This window comes from Hesperophylax consimilis, chromosome 4 (assembly GCF_061612785.1).
Source record: "Hesperophylax consimilis isolate HC1 chromosome 4, BYU_Hcon_1.0, whole genome shotgun sequence".
Lineage (NCBI taxonomy): Eukaryota > Metazoa > Arthropoda > Insecta > Trichoptera > Limnephilidae > Hesperophylax > Hesperophylax consimilis.
The window spans coordinates 37923268-37939887 of record NC_142839.1 but is presented as its reverse complement, the minus strand read 5'-3'; the positions used below and the strand labels follow the sequence as shown (position 1 = coordinate 37939887).

General features: G+C 33.7%; 1 protein-coding gene and 1 non-coding gene across 2 annotated transcripts in view; both read right to left on the bottom strand.

Annotated features, from left to right (window-relative positions):
• Positions 1-16620, bottom strand: part of NFAT (nuclear factor of activated T cells 3) — a 145352-nt gene that overhangs the window by 112255 nt on the left and 16477 nt on the right. The gene's annotated exons all lie outside the window — the stretch shown is intronic.
• Positions 8569-8639, bottom strand: TRNAG-GCC (transfer RNA glycine (anticodon GCC)). The gene has a single exon. It is a non-coding gene; the product is annotated as a tRNA-Gly (tRNA).

Sequence of the window (16620 nt, the reverse complement as noted above, 5' to 3'; positions counted from 1 at the left end):
TAGGTCGATCGTCGATGACGTGCATACTACCTGTGCCTGGGACGACTATAGTTGCTGTTGCATCTCGAGAAGAAACCAATATTTTTTCCATAGTAGAACAAACACTCCCAAGAAATACACATTTCAGTGAGTAACAAACGACATTAGAAATCAAGAATAAAATTCCTGAAATATGTTTTTACTACTCTCTCATAAACTAATTATGACAGATGAAAACCTGAATCACATCCGTCTCTTTCTCGCATAGGCCAACTCTAATAACGTTGTAAAATAGTGGTCAGCTAGCCATAGGTTTCTCCACTTCCGACAGAATGGGTAATATTTATAACCTAGACAAGAAATAATAATAACAATTAGCATTGATGACAAATAATGCATGCCGCACAAGATTGGCAAGCGACATTAATCCCTATGCCGTTTGGCACAGCGAATGGAGTCATTTGAAATATTGATAGGACATGAGATAAAATTTTACTTATTATGCATTCTAATGACGCTTGTTGTTGAAGTGCAACGCAAGTGCAAGGCAAGTTCACCTGTGGTTATGTTGTGTGCGGTTACCTGCGCCTTGTTAGCATAGAGCAGGGGTGCACAGACTTTTTAGGATGAGGGCCGCATACGAAGACTTTTTTACAAAAGGACCGCACCGACCAGTATAATTCACTGAATTTAGCAGCCCCCTCAGGTCTCAGCCCCCTCAGGCCTCCCACTGGAGCCCTAAGGTACTTCAAAAACCGGTAACTTTGTGCAAAAACGAGCGGTCCGTTTGATAGTAAGTTTATACAAATAAATATAGTAAATAATTTGATATAAATCTAATATGGTTTAGACCTTTTTCAAAGCGGCAAACATTTCTTCGAAAAGTCTTTCGTTAAGAAGTGATTTAGGTTGTATTGAAAAGAATAAACAACAAATAAATGCGTTCGCGGGCCGCACTCAAATAGCCGGCGGGCAATATGCAAGCCCGCGGGTCGCGGTCTGTACATCCCTGGCGTAGAGCATACTTTAGACTAGCGATGAGAACCCGCGGCCCGCGAACCCTTTTCATGCGGCCCACTTGGCTAGGTTAGATAAAATATCAAAAAATGGACTAGGTAAAAATAGTTCAACAGTTTCAGTTTTGTTTTTCACAACGGTTTAGCGGAAAACTTAAGTCTTTCTTCAAAGTTTTGAATCAGCCGCTCAAATAATAAGGTTTTCTTGTAATTAATATTCTTAAACCAACAGAATTTTGTGGTTCGACCTAAATTGCAGAAAAAAAACTTCGCAGCGCATCGTTTTGTTGAGATCGATGTTTGACGCATTTTAAAGGTTTTCATTTTACAAAGATACCAAAAAATTTCTTGACAAAATTTTGTTTAACTTTCCGAACGATAAAATCTGCAGTATTTATTGTTTTCATCAAGTACTTTTGTATTTATTTTAATAATTAAGAATGATAAAAATCAATAGCATTTATTGGTTTGGACTTGGAGATACCCCCTGCGGCCCGCGAACAAATTGAAAATGAATAAAATTGCCGTCTGGTTAAGAAGGTTGATTATCACTGCTTCAGACGTTTAGAGGTTTGATGTAATCTGATTTCCTATCCGCTTGCGAGAACTTCTATGGAATCGTGTGAAGGAATGCAAGGATGAGTGGATGCCTGGTCGGGAAATGTTGGGAAAAAGGCGTTACGCATCAGGAGTGGTGCGGATGACATGGCAACTTTGGCAATTACTAATAGTCACATGGCACAGCTTCTCAGAAAAGACGACAAATCGGCTTCTGAATCAAAGGTCTTGGAAACTCGATTTCGATCGGGATCTTGTGAATGGGATAGCAATATCACTCGTTACGGTGGAAATTAATATCGACTGTGTTTATGAAAAAGGAAGTAACCCAAATAAAAAAATTAAAAATTCTACAAGAGAAACTAAAAACGTTTAAAGAGCGAAATTTTCATAAAAATAAATACCGCTTTTCATCAAAGCTGGGATGCGTGGTCCCTAATACTAGAACCACATTCGCTCAACGACAATTCTGGTTCATCGCTCCTAAAATATACAATGCATTGAACACCGATATAAAGTATATTGGTGACCAGATAACTCGTCAAAATGACAATTCAACACACCTGTAAAAAGTGCTATAAAGTTATGAAGAGTGATGAAACAAAAACTAGGGTAAATAGGTTTCATATGTAACTATCTAACCTAGTTTTTTTTTCATCACATTTCTTAACTTAATTTCTTTTTATAGGTGAATTGAATTGTCATTTTGAGGAGTTATCATGGAACCATTAATTCTATATCCCTTATTACTACCCGTATTCAACATTGGCTATTTGAAAGGAGACGAGCTTTCTTTAAAGATTTGAAGACAATATTCGCGATTTCTAAACGAAAATTGAAATAGAAAAATCAGAAAAGGATACGGTCACATCTAGGACACGAACCCAGGACCCTTGTCTATCATACTTCGAATAAGAACTACCAACATTGTCTTCATTTTTTCACCGCACATTTTTTATTGGCAACTATCTTTATGTATGATAAAGTTTAACGTTTAAAGTTTAAAGACAACTATCTTTATGTATGTAAAAGTGACCGAGGGGGATAGGGTCCCATTAGCTCAGTCGTAGAGCGGTGTCCCGGAAAGACAAGGGTCCTGGGTTCGTGTCCTAGATGTGACCGTATCCTTTTCCGATTTTTATGTTTCAGATTTTCGTTTAGAAATCGCTAATATTGTCTTCAATAATTAAATATTACAATTTGAGGTTTTACTCAATAAAGTTATTCCGAAAAATAAATTTCTTTAAAGAATACACGAGTTCCTAACACTGTTTAAAAAAAGTTTTCACTCTTCATTAATTTTTTTATATCGCTAAATTCAAATTTTATTTTTTTTTATAGTGAATACCTCACAAGAGTCCCAACTGCTCCCGTCTGGAGCCAGTGAGACTATGGCATCCCCAATTGGGGGATGTTGTGAGGCTGAAGGTAAGTTGGGAAGGGAAAGAGGAAGGTGGGGAAGTACCTGGCTATTCAGATCTAGTCACTAAACACGGCTAAAGCCATTTGGAGCAACGTTTCAATTCTGAATGGTGGTCTTACACCAGGGCGATACTGGTAGTATCTTCCACTCTGGAACGTGCCGCAAATATACTATATATTATTTTAATTAATTAATTGTGAAATAACACAAATCAATCAAATAAAATTTATTTGCGCACGCCGGGTTCGAACCCGCGACCTTCGGAATGGCAGTCCAATGCGTTACCACTGGACTATGCCGGCCGTCAAATGTGACAATGTGACCGTAAATAGGTAATTTCTAGATAAGTACTCGTACGTGCCACAATTAATCTGAGTTAAAGAAAAAAATTAATCATATAAAATAATCTGTATAATTTTGCATATATTTTAATATTACTTTCAATATTTTTATTTCTATATTCTTTAAAATATTTTTTTATCTATCAGTTTAATTTTTATTTCTAATATATTTTTTTTTATTTTGTTGTTTTACCATAACATGTCCTTTTCCCTTATGTTTTATTATTTGTTTCGCAAAATATTATTTTGTTATTTTTATATAAATCATGTACTACTACAATAATATGGACATGAGCTTAGTACAGTAGTTGAGAAAATCACCATAATTGTAATCTTTTAAAATTTATAAAATAAATTATAAAAATGAAAAGTGAGGGCTGATGGTTGTTAACAGATTTTTCGTCGTAATCCATTTTTTATTTTATTTTATTAGTTTCTATGGCAAAGTGTGTAATTAAGTATAAAGCATAATATGGTAATAATGTCACAGTTTTCGCAGTCCTCCTCACTAGGGTCTCCTCTTCTGGGGCGGGGTGTAGTTTTTTTTATTTATCATTTTTGTATTTCTAGTTTCTTCTAGTTTCTAGTAGTCTTCATAATGTTTGCAAGTTTATTATCACTCTGTTCTATCACCCATGTTTTTAATTTAGTTTTAAATATACTAATTTGTCATTTTTTGTCTACTTTGGAAGAGATTTTAGTTTTGTAGCATTAAAATTAATATTTATCTGTTCAAGAGATGTATTTAAACTAAGAACAACTAGTACATTTTGACTCATTGCCCTGGTTTAGCATTATTCTTTAAATCTGAGGGATGAACCCTTTTTCTTTGCAAAAATTTCTTACCATTTGTAGATACATGGAGTGGGTTACACCAGTTTTATATTAATGTAGGTATATCTTTACGGTCTAAATTGTTATTATGAAATCTAGGTAAAAACAACAATGGAGGAGAATCGAAAAATCTATAATATTTAATTGTTTTCCAGAACAGTTTTGATTGATAAAACGTTACTGACTTATTTTAACTAAACTACCATTCCTTTTAAAACTAGAAAAAATATACTTTGAGACAAAATAGCCACGAATTTATTTTGCACATTATAACGAAGGATGATTTAATAATTTAAAAAACAATTTGAGTGGATATCAACGTCAACTCAATATAGTACAAAAACCTTTTTTATTCATCTGCTTCCCATTTCTGAGTTTTTAGTAAGATTTAGACATTTTGTGGCCTGATTCCCTTTTCCAGAATGTTTATTGGGTGGTCAAGATAACCATTATCTAAAAATTCATTTTCATAAAACTTGAGGGTTAGTGCCTTTTCCTAAACACTGTCGATATTTGCGTCATGCATTCTCTGTGACGGGTGAGTCATAATAAATTTAGATGGAAAGACTACTTTTACAAACTTCTGGTATGCTGTGGAATTATCGGAAGCCGGAGTGCCAAGGGAAAAAAGGTTTCTGGGCACTGATTTCAAGATAAAGTAGCGCTCTTTAATGCTGGACACACGGCAGAGCCATTTGACCATGAACCATTTGGCTGAATCCATTTGGACACGGTCCAAATTAGAGAGCCACATCCTACCAAGCCGTGAGCCGAGCCAGGTTCGATCTACGTCCAGTCACCAAATATTTATAGGGGTTAGTTATTATATTTATGGTGGCTAGAGAGCTTCAGAGAGAAAACTTTTGCCATAATATTTTAGGAATGGCATCACTATCTAAGTCACTATCGAGTGAACCTCGCGAACTTGTGTACTAAAATCATATATGGGTACATGAAACGGCTTCTTTTAACAAATATTTAACGAAGGTTTATTTTAAATTAAAAATAATATACGTCAATAAAATATTTTTCTTAGGAATATTTTAACAAAGGTTCATTTAAAATTAAGTAGCAAGAAATAATATATGTACCTAGGTATATAAAATAGGGATATTAGTCTAACAAAACACGTCTGCTTGAATCATGTCACGGAGTAATCTTTCCGCCGTTAACCTTGTTGTCCGTCTCGATGTCTAAATATGTACATACTGAACGGATTTTCACTCGGGAATTACACACAAACGAAAGTGCCGGCGAGCCATTGGCTAGGGTTTTTTGGCTCGGCTCGGTGAATTTTGGACTCGCCGAATATCAAGCGGAGGCTGCCGAGTCACGCCAAGCCACCTGAGTTTCCCCACACACGATGTGTTTTGGCTCGGCGCGGGTTTTGGTTCATTGGCTTTGCCGTGAGTATCCAACTTAAGATTACAGGGACCTACCAGATCGCTTATCGAATGCTTTTTTCGACCAATATTTTTTGTATCACACCCCATCTCTCTCATCTTCTTGATGATAATAAAATAAGGATAAGAAGTCCTTAACCTCATTTTCTGCTTTCGGGTTATGTTTTACCCAGCGAGAATGGCTAAGAAACTAAACGAATAAACTAATATAAAGAAGTAAGCACTCTACTCGGACAGTTCAATCGTTCGATCAGCAAGAACTCACCAAGCAGTAGTAGTGCTGAGCCCGGCAGTATTCAATAGTGCGTCAATGGTCGCTAGTTGAGATTGAATAACAGGCATATCATAGTTCACCTGCTGCACGCCGGCCATTCGTGATCGAGTGTTATCATTTCCATACCGGTTCCGTAATAGCATCCGAATAACAACCGACGCGCCTTATCACTCTGTTTACTTGGTTTATTGTGATGTCAACACTGAACAGTCTGAACACTGTGAACCGGTGACACAGTCCGTAAAGTCTACAGACAAACTAGAGGCGTATACACTTGTACACTGTACAGAGCTACTTCGCCACTCACTTTGCACCGGGTGGGCCTCCAATTTATTAACGCTGCTTTGTCTGTAAATAGTATATAATTTTAAAAGTTTGACCTCCGGTATAGTGTCGAAAAAAGTTAGATTTTTTTTAAGAGTTCCTTTGCGATGAAACGTGAAAAAAATTGAAAAAAAAAACAAATAACCCTACACAAAACGTCGAAAAATTCTTACTAGCACAAATGAAGAGACATCTATTTCGAAAGTAAAAACAAAAGTCAGGTTTTGTACCTCCGTAGAGCGTGAAAACAGAGACCTATTTATCTATGAATGTATAATTTTATGAAATATGTATAACTATGTACCGTAGAAAATAGTCGATAGAAATAAAACCCAATTTTAATATAATAAAATACGCATCACATAAAATATTAGTTGCCAGAAATAAACTTAATTTTAATTCATACTGCAACATGTAGCAAGTACAACTTAAAGCCTAAGTATTAGAAACACGACTTACTGATAATATTTAATGTATTAAAAAATGAGATAATAATCAAACTAAAAATAATGTTTTGTAAGAAGTATGTAAACAAACTGAATAAAAAATATTTGGATAAAAATGTATTAGTGCTAAAAACGAGGCAAAAACATCGGTCACGCCGTCCATTACAGCCGGAAGACCTACATACTGATCAATGTTGCCAGCTTGATTTTTAAAGAAAAGCTAGATTTCATCTGAAAATAGCTCAAAAAAGAGCTCAAAATTTGTACAGCCAAAGTAGGAACCGAAAATTCCCCATACCGGGGGATCATTTTTCATGGATGAGTTATACAGTGTATAAAAAGAACTAAAGTATCTGAAAAGGGAGCTAACAAGCTAAAACACTTACCCCTCGCCGACTACCGCTCCACTCGACAAGTTATACACTAAGAATTTTTTTCTATGGGCACTAATATATTTGAATTATTTTTTCCAATACATAAATGTATTGCTGAGGAACACCGAAAGTAATGATAGTTATGTCGTTAATCGTTTAACAGCACCGGCAAGGACGCGTTAACGACATCAGTATTCGAATGCGCAACTTTTTAGGACCCTGATGTAATCAAAATCTAAAAAAAACTTTGACCACATAACTGTACGAACAGTATACGTACAGTACAGTGTATTGTACCAAGTGTAAACAAATCAAAGACACGGCATTCGGCACGGTGCTCGGTAGTAGCCGTCAGTGTCCTTTAGAGCTAGATTTAGCTCTAAATTGAGGCCTCCAAAACAAGTGGTATAGTTTCTTAGTTCATTTTTTCAGACAATCCAACTCCATTTAAACACAAAAGTTAACAACGAAAAGTGACTATTTAAGAGCCATTTCGTTAGGAACTGGTTGTTTTTGTATTGAAATATTTATTTTTATCTTAGGTTATACAAGGTTTTCTTAACTCTTTTTTAGCTCCTTTTCGGGTGGCGACTGGCTTTATTTTAAAAATCGAGTTGGCAACACTGGTAGCCGTAGCGTAGTGGGTACAGGTCACAGGCTGCTGGTTGTCGGCGTGAAGCTGCTATGACGATCAGAAAGCTGTTGATGGTTATATTGTATTGACCAACGTTAGACGACCCGAACGAGATAATGATCAAAACGACAACAACAAATTACCAAGAAATAATAATACCTACAGAGCTAAATTTATTACGCCATTTTTTGTGGAATATCGCATTACATCAAGGGCGATGTACAAAAGTAATTAATAATGATTATTGTAATTTTTATATTGTATCTAAATTTTTATATTATGATTTTATTTTTTATTGTGGTTTGAGTAGGAACGGCACCCTCCGCATAACTGATCTAGTATGCAACAAGGATATATAATGCTCTTCCACTAGCCATTAGACTGAACACAATTTTTTTGAAATATAAAACAGACACCAAGTCTTGGACTATCAGCCAAGATAGATCTAAGATCAAATTTAAAAAAAAAACCTTTACAAGTATGTAATCCAACTAGATGATGATTGACCTCTGCCATTTAATGTAATTAAATATTGTTATATATGTTATCTTAGGTTATACTGCTTATATTAACTTCCATTTATTATTTCATTAACTATTTTATCTTAACTTTTCCATATACAATTATAATATTGTTATCCCTGTAGGATACCCTACACTTTCTACTCAGTCTTCACGGTTTAAAATGTATACAACTTTATAATTTATATTTTAGTTATACTTATGCATGTATCATTATATTATGTAAATACCAGTAAATACCCATTTATGTATCCAATACGCCTGTCTCGACACAGGTATATCCTAGTGAGGCAGATATCGAAAAACAGATTATATGGCTGAATAAATAATGTAAAAGTACATAAGTTCTAGTTAGGAAACTACCTTTTAATTATTAATGTTAATCTAATAATTGATATTTATAATTCGAATATTTAAAAAAAAAAATCGATAAAAAAACATTGCATCGGCCGGGAATCGAACCCGGGCCGCCCGCGTGGCAGGCGAGCATTCTACCACTGAACCACCGATGCTTATACGAGAGACGACTTGTTACTTGACCGTATTTTTATTATCACTAGAAACAGAGTATAAAAAGCGTTTAAATTTCAATTTGCAGTTTTAAACGTATCGGAAAGAGTAAGAAACACGATGAGAGCCGAAATAATGAGATCAGAAATAATGTCATCAGAAAAGTAAGAGATTGAAAAGAAATAATTTATCAATTCGTTACCGATTATTATAATAAGTTTCTCGCTTACTCTTTTAAGTTCCAAAAAATATATATTTTATTTTTAAAGATAATATCTATATATTTGTCATGCCGAAACGTTAATGATATTGTATAAAATTCCTTCGATAGAAAAAAAATCGCAAAGTAAGCTCGGAAAATTATTTAAAACACGTTTTGTTCTGTTATTTAAATGTTATAGATATGAAAAATTCAGTGTATCTTTAAATGTTACTAAAGCATTTGTCGAGAGATTTTGGTTATATTTCAAACGAGTCGTGTTAAATTAAATATTTTCACCATTTTCGCTTATTTATTTTCTTTTTTTAATATTAGCGTATAACATTCGTATTTTCATATCTCCCTCTCAAACCATCTTTGACCAGTCCCACGATTTTTATAATTTTTCGTGGTTATGTCCTATAGAATAATGGAATGTTATACATTTTAAACATGCAAATTTATTCATTTGCTTTATTTAGTCAGTTAACTACAAGTGTCGAACCTGTATACATTATTAATTAACTTTATTTAGATCGAAAGTTCAGTGCGTTTTTACGAAATACCATTTCTACATTAATAAAACAAAGTCTGAATTCTAAATTAATTTTAGGTGAATAAGATTAATTTTGTGATGTCTTAAATAGCCTACATGATATATTTTTGGAAAATATATATAATTAACGAAAATTTGGACCAAAATTGAAAAAAAAACACGTTTAACATTTCTGTATGGAATCCGTTAGTTCCATTCCATGACCATATACATGTATATTTTTAACTATCATGCAGCCTATTATGTGGGTGTGAGTTAGGTTTGCCAGCTCCCGTTTTATGAATTAGAGGATTTGATACGATTAAATAAAGGACATATGATGAAAATAAAGGACATCAATATTTTTTTATTAAAATGCTGTTATGGACATGGTATCAGCAGTTACATTTATTAATAAAAAAACAATGTTAATCGAAGCCAAGTAAGTAGTACGACCTTAACTAGTCATTTTGCATTTAAAGTAGTAAATAAAGTTAATACTTGGTATTACTTTTGGCTGCTCTAAGAGCTTCTTCGTTTTCTATAATGAAAATATAAAATTGTTTGCATTTCATGTTGAAGTTCGACTTTATTTGTTGTTCTGCTTTTACATTAACAATATTTAACTTATTTCGGTTTTTGGTCCACGTATTCGTACACAAGGAAAAAATCCTTTCGGCTTGGGCATTAGAAACGGGGATGGAAAATACGTATTATATTATTTTTAGCAGATTCTTGTTTTCATCCGTAGATTTGAGAATCTGAATCCAAATTTCAAGAACATTTTCACACTTCTTATCGTCTATAATTTTCGTCAGGAGAGGCTTTAATATAAAGAACTCTTCATACAATGCATCAAGGTTAATATTAGGTATCAAAGTATTGTCCTCTATTGAAGATTTTAAATTAGAGGACAAGATCAATTTTTGGGTCTGAAATAGAGGACGTCCTTTAAAATAAATGACGTCTGGCAACCCTAGTGTAAGTAGTACCCTAATTTACTATCCTCCTTATATTAGCTTAAATTCTTGACATATTATTTTAGTGTTTTACGTATTTCTGCGCAAATACATAAGTTACCATTAATAATTGACTGAATAATTGGGATTTCTATAGTTTAAAATCCCATAAGACAGAAAAATGCACGGGGTCGTCGGAAGACCCATTTGGTTGCAGACGTTTTGTTTTGGCATCTTGGCCTGTCAAGAGTTAATGACGTTTTTAGGGGATTTTACTTTGAAATGGTTCATAAAATTATAAACAATTATATTACTCGTACACATGTATGTTTTATATAAATAAATACAAATTTAAATGTTCGTTTTTTCAAAATCCTACATCTCCGAAAGTTCTTAACAGATTGCTTTGAAATTTTGACTCAACGTTGTATTCGAATACGCGTGTGTTTGTATATATCTATATTATGGTAACCGGATAAATCATCACAATGATATCACATCCTCATTCCTCATACATAAACTCACATTTCACCACAACCTCAAATAGCACATCTGCCCTGATGATGAACACTGCAATGCTGTCCGAAACGTTGGCTAAAGAAGGAGTTAGCGCAACACGGCATAACACCCCAAAAACAAATAACAAAAATCACAATGATAATTCATCACATCTTTAAAAAGTTATATAAAGTCATGGAAAGTGATGAAACAAAAACTTTATTAATTGGGTTATGTAGGTTAGGTTAGGTTAAAAAAAAAATTCATCGTTTCTAATGACTTTACTTTATATCACTTTTTAAAAGTGTGTTGAATTGTCACTGTGTTGAGTTATCATGGAACCCAATATTATATAGTAAAAGTAACAAACGCAATTGTTTCTCTATCTTCAAAGATAGACTGAGCCACAGCAAGGCGTGGCGGGGTACAGCTAGTGCAAAAAACAAAGTTTATGACAAGACAGTTTTTTTTAATTGGTTTGACTGAGGATTGAACCATCCTAACACCGGAGCCAAATACCGATCTTTCTTCCAAATTCAGAGAAATGCTTATACGTCCGCATGTGTATGCGTGATTGCCAACAAATGATTTTTAGAATGCATTGTCATCGACAACGAGTTCATCTGCCGAGTTTCAGCTCGATCGTATGTCGGGTAGTGGGTTATTTTCCGTTTCCAACATTTGCATTCATTCATTACCACAGACATAGGAATTAATAGACGAGAAGATAATGGCGAGGGGTAAAATCAACTGTTGAAGAACGAAGGGGGTTAAGCTGACTGTGATTCGTCAATAAATCAATCTGACAGTAAATAGGCATCTCGCATTATAATATCACCATTTAGTTCTTAAAAGTAAAATCTGCTTTTGCATGAATAGACATTTTTACATGAGAGCGCAAATTACTCGCCACGTTATGAACTAATTTGCGAAGTCCAAATTCGGCAAAGTAAATTTCTTCTGTTTGCAGAGTCGTAGTTAGTTTCAGAGTATTTAGTTAAGACACTTTTACAAATGTTTCATAATTTACTTACCCCAGTAAACAACGATGAGCACACTTGAGAATCGCTACATTGTGATGTGATAGTATATGTTTCTAAAACTGATCCATATAATACGGTGTGAATAAGCTTAAAATAAAGTAAAATAGTGCTTACTTATGGAATGTAATACGACAATTGGGTTTATTCTCTTTTTCACGTCTATTTTTACAAGTTTTCATATCACAAGTCAACATTTTGCCGTGTTATTTCGTAAAATGAACCGATGATGCCTCGACCATAGTTCGCACAAGAATGATGACGTCACGTTTTCAAATTTCACTTGAGGCCATACGCGAGCCCAGCCGGCTCCAATGGAACCGGTATGGGGAGTGGGGATAATACGCTTTTAATCACTTAGGGCAGGTCTACTAATATTCATATGTCTATGTTCATTACCGAAAACAAAAATTAAATTACAATAGATGTATTTGATAAAAAAGAAGGCATCGTAACAATGCAATGTAATATTAAACGGTTCTGAAAAAAGTTAATTTATTTTTCTTAGTTAGTAGTTGATTAAAAACGGTGTCACTCAAATAACTAGGTAAAAACTATTTTTTCATATCTTTTTTCTACAACATATTAATTTAACTTAAACAAAACTAAATAACGGTTATCGATTTGCCGGAATTAATTTTAAAAAGTCAGTTCATTGCAATCCCTAGTAACGATGGGATAATTCAAGATGAACGAAAATGGCTTCCTTAATTCATTGAAGAGAAGCCCAAAAGAGGAAAATACGTATACGACGACTTTGTGCGATGAAATAGACAAAGTACGTCGATGGCTCAATACATAAAGAAAAAACATCACGAGCAAAATAAACAAAATAACCTTTCCTCCAGTAGGGTAAATCGGTACAAAATGGATTTGAAATTATTATATCGGTTAAATGAAGCTGCTACTTTGCTTTTAAAAAATATCCTGTCCTGGAATTCAAGTCCAAATTGAAGTCCCAAGTGCTTCAAACTGTCCAGAGCTAGTGGGACTGTGGCGCCACCAACTGGGCTATGTTGTGAGGCAGAAGGAAGTGGAAAGGAGAAGAAGATGGGGTAGAGGGAGGTTGGGATGAACTATCAACTAAAGCCACGTTTCGAATCTGAGCTGTGGTCTTTTTTCCAGGGTGATAGTGTGAGCATCTATTACTCTGGGATTCCGTTTCGATTAAGTTCATCATTGTCTCGTCATGGCATTACGAAGTCCGTCAAATCAATTACAACGCAATCAGCTACCTATCGGTATCTTGGATAATGACAAGTCGGTAAACAGACATAAGTCAGACGCTCGTATCGCCAGGGGCTCTATTCCTGAATCGAGGGCGCTCGTAATCGCCGTCGAAAGTACGTACGTTGGTCGTCGTTGCTATTCCCGAAATTGGTCGAAGGTACATACTTTGACGCCAAAACGTCAAAAGTCATTCCACACAACATCTACTGGGTACAACCAGAAGAAACAGGGCAGCGAGTGGTAGGTTGTTGGCGTTTCTATGGAATTGGCTGTCAAAATCTAGTCTAGCTGTCAATTTTTGTTTTACCGCGCGGATTCCGCAAATGTAAAAGTGGGTGAAAATTTCCCACTTACTAAGTCTTTATCGGAGCTTACAAGCTTAATTAAGAGTTGCTTTTGGCAATTTGTAATATGTCCCGCAGCCATTTCTGTTTTGAATAACGAATAACTGTTGTCTGTTTGACAGTCACACCATAGAAATCCCAAAAACATCAGGAACATAGATAATATTCACAGGGGTGCCAATATAATCATCTCTTCTACCAACTTCGACCGTTCGACGCTCAAGAATACGTAAAATTGAAACATTCGAAAAAGTTAGTCGCGACGACTAGTAGTTTTTCACTCGAAGACGGCGCATACGAAAACGATTGATCGTTTAACTCCAGAATCGCAGGCCAGGTCTACTTCATTAGCTCCGTCCTGACACCGCGAAACGTGCGACGCATGACCTAGACGAGTACGAGCTTGACTTCGAAGAACTTTGATTCACTTCCACGATACAAAACACCATCCACAATTACCGGAATGGCATTAATTATTACAGCATGGACTAAACATGGTAAACTTGTGATAAAATTACTGTTTCCTGTAATTTTACTGATTAATTTGGAGTACGTAGACGAAGGTTAATCTTACAAGGCAATCATATGGGTACTGATTCTACCATATATAACAGAAGTTTTATGATCTGTGGATTCTACTCATGCCTTTAGCTTTCACTCAAGAAATAACTTTTTCTTTTGAAGGCAAAATCCACATTGTATTGGGGTACACTGATGTCAACAAACATTGTTACCAAAATTAATACTTTAAAGGCCTTAAAAGATACGTAAAACTAATTTTAGGTTAAAGAAATGAACACCAAGCACAATTTAGTTTTAAATCATTAATATTATTAAAATTAAATAATTGATGTGGCGGGGAACTGTCATCGAAAAATGCACATGCCTGTATTGTGGTGGTTGAAGTTCAGCGTTGAAGATATACCGAAACGTCACAAAATTCGCTCGTTCCAGCATTCCAACTTGTAGCGTGCACTTCCCATTGCGCAAATAAAGCACAATGTTAAGTTGTATCATAGAATACAGAATCACCTTTTCACATTTAGTTCCCGTCGACAAAGCGTCTCTCACAATCACAAGATTTGCCGCTAGCCGCTAGCACCAGATTTAGATATCCTCACAGAGGAAGTCTAGGGACGTTGCCAAAAAGCGTAGGGAGCAACCAACTCGCACAAAACACGCCTAACATTTATTCGTCAGTCCGTTTCCAAGCTGCTAAGAAAAATAATTACAATACAAGAAAAATAAAAATAAAAAATACATGTATTGGTCGTGAAACGGCATCTTCCAAATACGCCTCAAGTTAGAATTTTTTAGGGCTTTTATTAGAACCAATGAAAACTTTTAATTCAACAACATTTATTTTTCATATTTGATTCACCGTTGACAATTTCTAAAACAAATAATATTTAAAGGAAAAGTAATCTTGGTGATATTATCTTAGAACCTACGTCAGTACTTAGGTACGTCGTTTAGGATTTAGAATATAAGTATATTATGGACATGATGACATTATGGACAAAACAATAATATAAATCAAATTTTAATTTGTAAGTTCTGTAAGTATTTTGGTTTTTAGTATTGTTACAGCTGTTTCGGCTTTCAAGGCCATTTTCAAACTCTCGAAAGCCGAAACAGCTGTAATAATAATAAAAACCAAAATACTTTCAGAACTTAATAATAATATTATTAAAATTTAATTTATATTAAATTTAAGAAAAAATTAGTGGAGTTTACGAATTGAACACAAAAACAATTAATATATTTTGGACATATTGTTTTAAAAAAATATGTATATATATATATATATATATGTATATAATTTTCATAGTGTATTAGAATACTTTCAGAACTTAATAATAATATTATTAAAATTTGATTTATATTAAATTTAAGAAAAAATAAGTGGAGTTTACGAATTGAACACAAAAACAATTAATATATTTTGGACATATTATTTAAAAAAAAAATATATATATATATATATATATATATATATATATATATATATATATATATATATATATGTATATAATTTTCATAGTGTATTAGATATCATTGGATCATACGTGAATATTTTATATAAATAGAGAAACTGACAATTGACGGCGTACTTATAGCAAATCCGCCCATCCCTCAGCTTATTTTTTATTTTTTTATTTTATTTTATTAGGAACATTAACAGGTTTATAACATAACATGCATAGAGAGAGAGAAAAAATAAGTAAAAGAATTAGGTTACAACCCAATAACCAATGTTCACATCATGCAATAAAGATAAAGAAGGTTAAAAAGCAAAAAACAAACAAAGAAAACAAAGAAAGGTTAAAAACAAAGAAATGTTAAAAACAAGGAAATAATAAGAGAAAATGTATATATATATACACGTATAAACACATACATACATATATATACATACACATGCATATACACTTATAAATACATACGTACACACATACATATACATAGTTGCATACATACATACGCATACATACATGCATACATACATACATACACACACGTACATTTGATATTAAATACAAATAATATGTAAGAGTGATAATGAATTATGCGATCTTAAAATTAAATTAATAATTAATTTAATTTAATTCACCAATTGAAAGATTCAAGGTGTTGTGTAGGAGCCACATCAAGCAGGAGAAAATATAGCATATATGCATGTAACAATTAATTAGTAATTTGTAACCTTAAATGTACAATTTACTAAAATAAAATTAATTAATAAATAAAAATAATTAGAGACGATAAATTTGTATTTTTTTAATGGCCCGAGTGGTTTCGATTGCATCTTAATTAAATTGTTAATCTATGAATGTTAAATTCTTCTAAATTTAAAAAATAACTCCACATACCTAAGATCTTAGAGGAGTGATGATACGACAAAGGACAACAACGATATTTTTTATCTTCCTTTCTCGGAGGGGACAAAGTCGAGTAGATATCTGACTAATTAACAAGAAAAATTAAATTCACTGTAATTATGATAATTACGTCAACCAAGAAGAATATAATGTACTTTTTACACAGCGCGTTCATAATCTTAATTTTATGAACCTTTCAAGGGCATCATGTTCATATTAGAAAATGCAGAAGCTGGGTAACTAAGCAGTAATGATGTTTTCAAGTAAATGATAATAAGCTTGTAAAGTGTCAGCTA